Source organism: Rattus norvegicus, chromosome 1 (assembly GCF_021556685.1).
Source record: "Rattus norvegicus strain SHRSP/BbbUtx chromosome 1, alternate assembly SHRSP_T2T, whole genome shotgun sequence".
Classification (NCBI taxonomy): domain Eukaryota; kingdom Metazoa; phylum Chordata; class Mammalia; order Rodentia; family Muridae; genus Rattus; species Rattus norvegicus.
In genome coordinates, this window is record NC_141534.1 from 115,919,281 (window position 1) to 115,928,067 (window position 8,787).

Here is an 8,787-nt window from a genome sequence, read left to right on the forward strand (position 1 = left end):
GCATGTGAGTTAGTGTCTTTATAACTGATGGGAATGGTGGAGTAAGATGGTTGCTAAGCAACTTCATGTGTTTCAGATAAAACATTGAGACCTCTTCCCATGAGAATCTTATAGATTAAGAATCTAAGGGGAAAGCTGCTTTTAAATAAAAAGAAAAAAAAAAAGAAAAACAGAGAACTTTGAAGCACATACCTGTGGAATTTTAAAAGGATCACCAGAAAATGAAAAATTGGAGTGCATAGGATATTTATTTTTTACTGACAAGTTTTAGGAGATGATTTTTAAAAATATCTTCAATTTTAAGTAGTCTTTATAATATGTCTTGACAAAATTAGTAACTTACCAAAGAAAGTCTGTTTATCTTCTCAGGTTTTAAGGATTTTAAGTCCTGTCATGTCTGTCTGAGCTCCTTCTCAGAAATCCTGAGGAAAGAAATAAAGTAATCTGCTTTGGCTATAGATAGATATATTTAAAGTTTATTATTAATTATAGATATATATTTGCACATCCCCTTGCAGGTGCATACAATTGTGGGAAGAAAAAGATACTCTCCTTTATGTGGAAACTCCATCATTTTTGGCATGTAATATCACAATAACAAAAGGATGCTATCTCAATTGTATCTCCAGCCTCACAGACTAGGAAAGGCCTTCAATAAGTGGATTAAAATTCTGCTTTAAAAACTGTAGCTAATGTGTCATGCTAGAGTGTTAAGATCTCGAAGTGTAGAGTGCAAGAAAAAACACAACCACTCCTTTAATTCTAAGTTTCTACCTTGTTTAATATTTTAAGTTACACATTAATAATTACCCAAGTGTCATAAAGTTAAAAACAGTATTGTTATAATTATTTTTCATGGAAAATAACAAACCTTCTATAATAGTCTTAATTTCTGGAAATAGGAACATATATTCACACACATATACAAAGTAAGTTCTGTGTTATTATTTAAAGAATCTATATATTTTCATAATAAATATTTACTTTTTCACCTAAATTTCCAGGTGCACCTATATGAAACTATTACATCAAATGTAGCCTCATACATAATGGTCCCTTCATACGCATTTACATAAATCATGCAGACAGAGAATATTAGATGATCTAATTTTACAGTTATGCCTATTCAGTCACTGGAAGGATGAAGGTGATCCTGTTAGATTGATGAAAACAATTTAGTTGTACTTGAGGAGCAAAGATATCTACCTAAAATTTATCAACTAACCTAGTCTTTTCTCAGAGAGATAGCATGGCAAATTTTCGGTTGTCACAAGTTTCCAGGTCCGCTGGGGTCAACTGAACACATGGAGAGAAACCTGGTTTAGAAACTCGAAGTTGTGTGCATGACCAAAATACTCTTAATGCACCAGTACATCATATCTAGGAAGCTAAACACCTCGGCCTGGGGAAAAATAGAAACAGTTTACTGTGTGTTGTCAGTGTGATATCACACTTCAGATCTTCAACAGCATGACTCCTACAGTAGAACTGATAGAAGCTCTGAAATCTCCATCTCAGGACATCCTATAGAGATGCTTTTAGAGGCATCATGTGGATATTATAGTACTTATTAATTATATTCTTTATTTCTATCTGCTTTTATAGTTCTGATGACCACATGGCCATAATAAAACAAGTTGACATAAAATTTAAAGTTTTATGTGCTATCCAGCACTGTAATTTTTTTTTCATTCTTGAGACAATATTTGACTGTATTTCTGGCTGATATCCAAATCAGAAATCCACCTGCCTCTGTCTTTTGAAGCTGCTATTATAATTTTTGAGATTATAATAAAACTAACACATATCTCCTTTTTCTTTCCTACAAGTCTACAAATTGACCTTTCCCACTTACTCTATTTCAAATTTATGGCAACTTTTTCATTAATTGGGACAAAATATGTACATGTATGTACATGTTTATGTGAATTAGAATTTTTTCATATATACATATATGTGTGTGTGTGAGTGTGTGTGTGTGTGTGTGTGTGTGTCACACTTTGGAGCAACTGTTAGCTGCTTTTACCTCCTTTGTTACTGTGTCTTCAAAACTATAAGGAATTCAAGTCAGCTCCAGGTTTGTCCAGGACAATATTGATATTTTTAGACATTATAAACAATGAAAGATGACATATCATAATGTCTATATGAAACAATTATAGAAATATATTGAAAATATCTATGTGTATACATAGAAAGTAAAGCAGTTTGCCATTTAGAGAGGAAAATAAAGAAAACAAAAAACAATAGCAAATGGTGAATATAAAGCTAGAGGAAATAGTATCTGTAATATATACTTTGAATATTCTGTTGGACTCATTTGTTTAAAGAAAAGGTTAAGTTATGTAAGGAAAGTAGAAATTACTTCTTTTTACTATTAGATATATTCTTTATTTACATTTCAAATCTTATTCCCTTTCCTGGATTCCTGTCCATAGCCCAAATTGGTTATGTCCCCCATTCATCCCCCTTACCGCCCCTGCCCCCCCCCACCATTCCCTTCCACTGGTGTCCCAAAAAGGCTATTCTCTGCTACATATGCAGTTGGAACGTTGGGTCAGTCCATGTATTGGTAATGGTTTAGTACCTGGAAGCTCTGGTTCGTTGGCATTGTTGTTTTTATAGGGTTGCAAGTCCCTTCAGTTCTTTCAATTCTTCCTCTAGTTCCCCCAAAGGGGGTCCTGTTCTCAGGTCAATGGTTTGCTGCTAGCATTCACCACTGTATTTGACATGCTGTAGATGTGTCTTTCGGAAGAGATATATATCTGGTTCCTTTCAGAATTCACTTTCTGGCTTCATCAATCTTATCTAGTTTTGGTGACTGTATATATATGTGGGCCACATGTGGGGAAGGTTCTGAATGGCTGTTCCTTCAGTCTCTGCTCTAAACTTTGCCTCCATATCCCCTACTATGGATATTTTTGCTACCCATTTTAAGAAGGAGTGGGAACATTTGCATTTTGGTCATCCTTGTTCTTGAGCTTCCTGTGGTCTGTGGATTGCATTTTGGTTAATTTGAGCTTTTGGGCTAATATCCACTTATCAATGAGTGCACACCAAGTGTGTTTTTTTGTGATTGGATTACCTCACTCAGGATGATATTTTTCTAGATCATTCTATTTGCCTATGAATTTCATGAAGTCATTGTTTTTGATAGCTGAGTACTACTCCATTGTGTAGATGTACCACATTTTCTGTATCCATTCCTCTGTTGAAGGGCATCTGGGTTCTTTCCAGCTTCTGGCTATTATAAATAAAGCTGCGATGAACATAGTGGAGCATGTGTCTTTGTTGTACATTGGAGCATCTTTTGGATATATGCCCAGGAGAGGTACAGCTGGGTCCTCAGGTAGTGGAATGTCCAATTTTCTGAGGAACCTACAGATTGATTTCCAGAGTGGTTGTACCATTTTGTAGTCTCACCAACAATGGAGGAGTGTTCCTCTTTCTCCACATCCTTGTCAGCATCTGTTGTCAGCTGTTTTTGATCTTAGCCATTCTGACTGGTGTGAGGTGGAAGGAATCTCAGGGTTGTTTTGATTTATATTTCCCTGATGACTAAGGATCTTGAACATTTCTTTAGGTGCTTTTACTTCTTAATACATGTGGATTTTCGGATTCCATTAAAGGGCTAACTGAGATCAGAAATAGCATGTCTGAACACATCAATTAAAGGCAAGAGTTAGTTGATAAAGCTAGTAAAAATGATTATAATTGTTACATGTGTTGCCAAGAGAACCAGAGTGCTGTTGACTTTGCTGTTAAAAGATTAGATGTGCATTAAAGAGAGGACAGTGAAAAATTTGGTAACTAATTTGAAGTTGTCAATTTCCTTTGCAATAGATGCTGTTCCTGACTATTTTGTACCCTCAAGTTAACCAAACTAAGAGAGATGAATTACATCATGAACACTAAACCAAAGTTCAATGTAATTTACCCTTGTTCATCACTGCTATTATTTGAACCTGCTTATCTTTAACCCTCAAAATATGTAAGCAAAAACATTGTTCAGTTATTTTTTAACTTTGAAAAATCACATTATCTAACATGAGAAAAATAATTCTTTACAAATTTCTGTTCTAAACCATCATTTGACTAAAATAGTGTTTCAATAGTCTATCCCATCTGTAAGAGATCTCACTTATATTCTATTGGATAATATATTTTATTAAATAATAACCATTACTGCTCTACTGCTAACAAAGTTAACCAATCTTCCCTTCTATGCCTAACCTAGCTTAAATAATGTAAATAATAAAAATATTAATTGGAAAATATATTAATACATTTTAAAATCAATCAATCAATCAATCAATCAAGGGACTTTTTAGTCCTTCCCTTGATATTGACATAGGTATTCATGTCACACCTGTAAACATTTACTTACAAGTTAAGATTAAGATTTAAATTTCTCAACTATTGTCTAACCCGATGAATAACTTGTTCTATGAGTAGCATAAAATATAATACATGTTACATACATTGTAAGAAAAAAATAAAGCCGTTTTCAAAGGCTACCCAAAAATAGTGTTCAAAAATCATGGGAAGGGTTACCAAAGATTAAATAATCATGAAATATTAAAGTTTGGATTTTAAAGTGAAATTATAGAATTTGACCACTCATGATTGTCTGAGCATGTGAAAAAATGTGCCCTTAGGACAGTATTTACCATTTCGTATTTGGTTGACAGAGACAGTGTAAAGTATCTTTGGAATACATGAACTAGTGGAACTGTGTGTTATAGCCTGTTGTAGATAGGAACACTCTTATGTATTTTTAGCTTTTGGAACACAGAAGAGTTCCCTGTGGTTATACTAATTTTAGATGAAAACTAAGGGCTTAGAATAACTACAACGATTTCTTCAAAGTCACCTTATTGTTTGTTTGATGATGTTCTGTATTGAAATCCTGATTTTGCAGGCATTAAAACTTTCCAGGTAGTTAAGTTTAATCAAGCAGTGTAGTGATTAGCAGCATAAGCTTAATGTAGTGTTCAGTGAAAGTTTGATGACCTTCACTTGTGATAGAATCTTGGCTCACTTCTGGACAGACCACACCAGGCCAATACGGACCCACATGGAAAATGTATATAGAGTATGACGGGAACAAGAGGGAAGAAGAGAGAGAGAGAAAAAAGACTAAGGGGAGAGAAAGGGTCTGCCCTTTGTTTAAACTGCTATGTAACTGCTCTTAAGTGAAGGTGGGAGTTGAACCAAATGTCTGCTGGGAGTGTATGGCCTTTGACATGTAAACAGGGGCTCAAGTCCCTGTCCCCTGCAGGTGACCAGGTGATGTCACTGCTGGAGGCAAAAGCGGTTCCTGATATCAACAACTTGACCTTGGTAAATAGTGATGTTAGGCTCAATTTAGGCATGACATTTTCTGTTTGTCTGTACACCTATGTCTGTCCTCTGTCACAGGGAAGCTGTCATTCTTCAGACAGAGGTCATATTGTTTTCCGTTTATTTGTTTGTTTGATGTGTGTGTGTGTGTGTGTGTCTGTGTGTGTGTGTGTGTGTGTGTGTGTGTGTGTGTTTCTTTTATGTGCTTTCTCAAAGTCCAGGAACTTAACTATGTATGCGGGGCTGGTCAGACAAAGAGAACAAAGTATTCACCTTTTCATCCTGCCTACAGCTAATATTATAAGCTCAACGCTTCCCAACATAATTTGCATTATTATGTTGGTTCTGAAGCTCTCTGTTACATCTTCATAGTAGTAAGGCAATGATCGGACTGATTGAATACAAAATACCCAGCCCTTTATAATACGTTTGGAAAAAACCTTCAGTGCTGCTTCAACAGAATTATACTCCTCAAGAACATTCTATTTTTAAGCCCATAGAGAGTATTTTTATACACAAGGAAACATTTAAATGAAAAAGTCACAGTATCATTCCTCTCCACTAACCTCTAGTTTTTCTGATTACTTTTCTCAAATAATAATGCCTAGTATCCTGTGTGATATTCCAAGAGAAATGAGCAATGGAAGTTCATTCATATACAGGTTTTAGCCTGATACCAAACACAAGGGAAATCTTAAATAATTGATAAAGTAAATTCCATTTTAACCTGTCATCTGTTTGAATATTTTTACATAAAACATAAATTGTATTATAATTGAAATTTTAATTTTCAAAATAAAATGATTGTGATTACAAGTATAAATATTTCTTCTTCTATCTCATCCATAATAATTTCTGTATTTTTATATTTATGAAGCCTTTTTATCATTATTTTTGATATTTTGTATCTATGTCAGCACTGGAATACAGTAGCTGAGAAACTGTAAATACGTCATGTTGATATCCCGTGAAATGGACTGTTATCAATCATAAAATGTATAATGAGTTGTTCTAAATGAATATTTAAACATTTATGGATGCAACACTGTTTAAGAAGACAAAGGAAAAGACTGAAAATACAAAATATATGAGAGAGTAATATAATTATAGTTTATGGTTCATATTAAAAATTGCTTTTCTTTACATTGTTTTGTATTTCAATATTTAAGACATGAGTCTTTAAAAATAACGCTGTCGTCCTTTCAAGTCAGAAGGAACTTATAGAGTCAGAATATACTTTTTCTAACATTAAAAATGGAAATTTGTGTTTAAGAACTGAAATCACTTCAGTATTATAAAAATAAGCAAAAAGCTAAAAGCACACTTTTTCTCTCAAAGATGGCTGTAAAAAGCTCACAAATCACAATACTCTTCACTTGAATGTGGAGGAGTATTCTCAGAAGACACAGAGGTAATGCATTTGAACTTAAATTCTAGGAACCATTGCATCCTGGAATTTGGTCCTGAAAAGATATCAGTCACATTCCCATTGTTTTCTTTCTTGTAAGGTGACAAGATGTGGTCCCCATCATGAGCAGAGATTTTGAGACCACAGTAAGTGATTTGTGGTCCTTCCACACAATCAGGATTACCCTGCATTCCTCAGGATCAAGTCTGACTGAATGAGATTAGGACCAATGATATAACAAGGAATGTAGCACAGAACTATGGAACAGGGCACAACATTGACTTTTCTCTAAGAGTACAAGTTTCTTATAAAAGGAACTTGTTTCTCTCTTAGCTATTTATTTCCTCAAATTGAGAATATCATTGTGTACACTTGTGGCCCCGCACGTGATGATAGCAAGGAAACTGAGCCACGTGTTTTATTTGAAACCTTTGTCTGGTGGATTTCACCTCATAAGAATTACACTGCTAAATGATTATTTGCAGAATATTGAGAAACAAGGCAAAATCTCATCCACTCTAAAGCAAATCTGATGGCCTATGTTGCTTATCACTCCTGTTTGCCATCAGCAATGCCAATGTGCAGTTCCATTCTTTGATAACTTATAATCATACTGCTTAACTATGGATTGAAGGGTACAGATCCATCCTCTTATTCTTAGTGCTTAAGCATCTTTCTAACACAGGGAGTAGATTGTCCTACTCTAAGTGAATGCACCATCTATCTCTCAAGACACAATTCTTCATGACTATGTAAGAAGTTGGTTAGTGTTAGCTGAAAACCTTATGTGGTAAAAAAATGTTGAGTAACAAAAAACAGAGATCAGATATTGAAATGTGAGCAAGGTATCAACCATGTAGAGACAGTCTATAGTTAAGCAGGACGCATGGAAATGACTCAACTGCTCAATGAAGACATGAGGTTGTGCATATTTGAGTTCCAGATTGAGAAAAAAAAATAAAGACATAAGTGTGTCATGTTAGAACAGAGATTTCAGGATTTTGAAGGAGAGATTGTTGAATTGGCCTTTAGATCCTTTGCATACAGGTGAGGTCCCTGATGTTGACCCAGGTGTCTCTGACATTGGTGCCCTAATTTCTGTAGTTTTCCTTATGTCTCAGATATCATTTTTTCATAGTTTTGTACCAAGGACTTCCTATAAAATGTAATCTCTATTTTTCAAAGTTCCTTTTTTTATTCTTTTAACTATTTTCATTACTTTATAGTTGTTGGCTGAAATTTTATAGGTAATAAAATTTGTCCTCGTCACTGTCCACTCTTAGCAGCTGCTGCTGTCACACTTTTTAGGGTATCTATAGCATAATTCCTAGGAGCATTCAGTAAATCCTAACTGGATGACTAAATTATCTCATTACTATTTGAATATAAAAGACACTTATTAAATTGGTATTAAATCATAGGATGGATAAATAAGGATAAACCCCCTGGAATACAGGTTTAAATATACCAGCATGCACTGTTTTGAAACTCACAACTTGTGAGATAATATTTAGCCATTAATCTCCAGAGCAATTATATTAAGAATTGAGAATCCAAGAACAAGATACTATATTTATTGGTAATTTATGGAAGTTGCTCACAGCAACATATGTATGCTGAGTCAAGATTGAACATGTAAGCGATGGAATAACATGGTTTCCCCTCACCCTGAAAACAGAGGGGCCAGGCCTGACGGTTGCTGTGGGCATAAGGTTCTCTCTCTCTCTCTCTCTCTCTCTCTCTCTCTCTCTCTCTCTCTCTCTCTCTGTGTGTGTGTGTGTGTGTGTGTGTGTGTGTGTGTGTGTGTGTGTGCGAAAAACTTCATGTTCCTCTTTTGGGAAATAGTCTCCCTGTCAAGGTTATCAGGGAATGTTCTCTCTGCCACAGTTTTTCATGATAATCAAAGATTGCATGAGTGTGAGAAACCATGTTATGACTAAAGTCTCAGCAAAATGGTAAAAGTTGAAACCTCGAGGACAGCCCTCAAGACTGTGGAAAAGAATTCTAAAAACATAAATTTGAACATATATAATTTT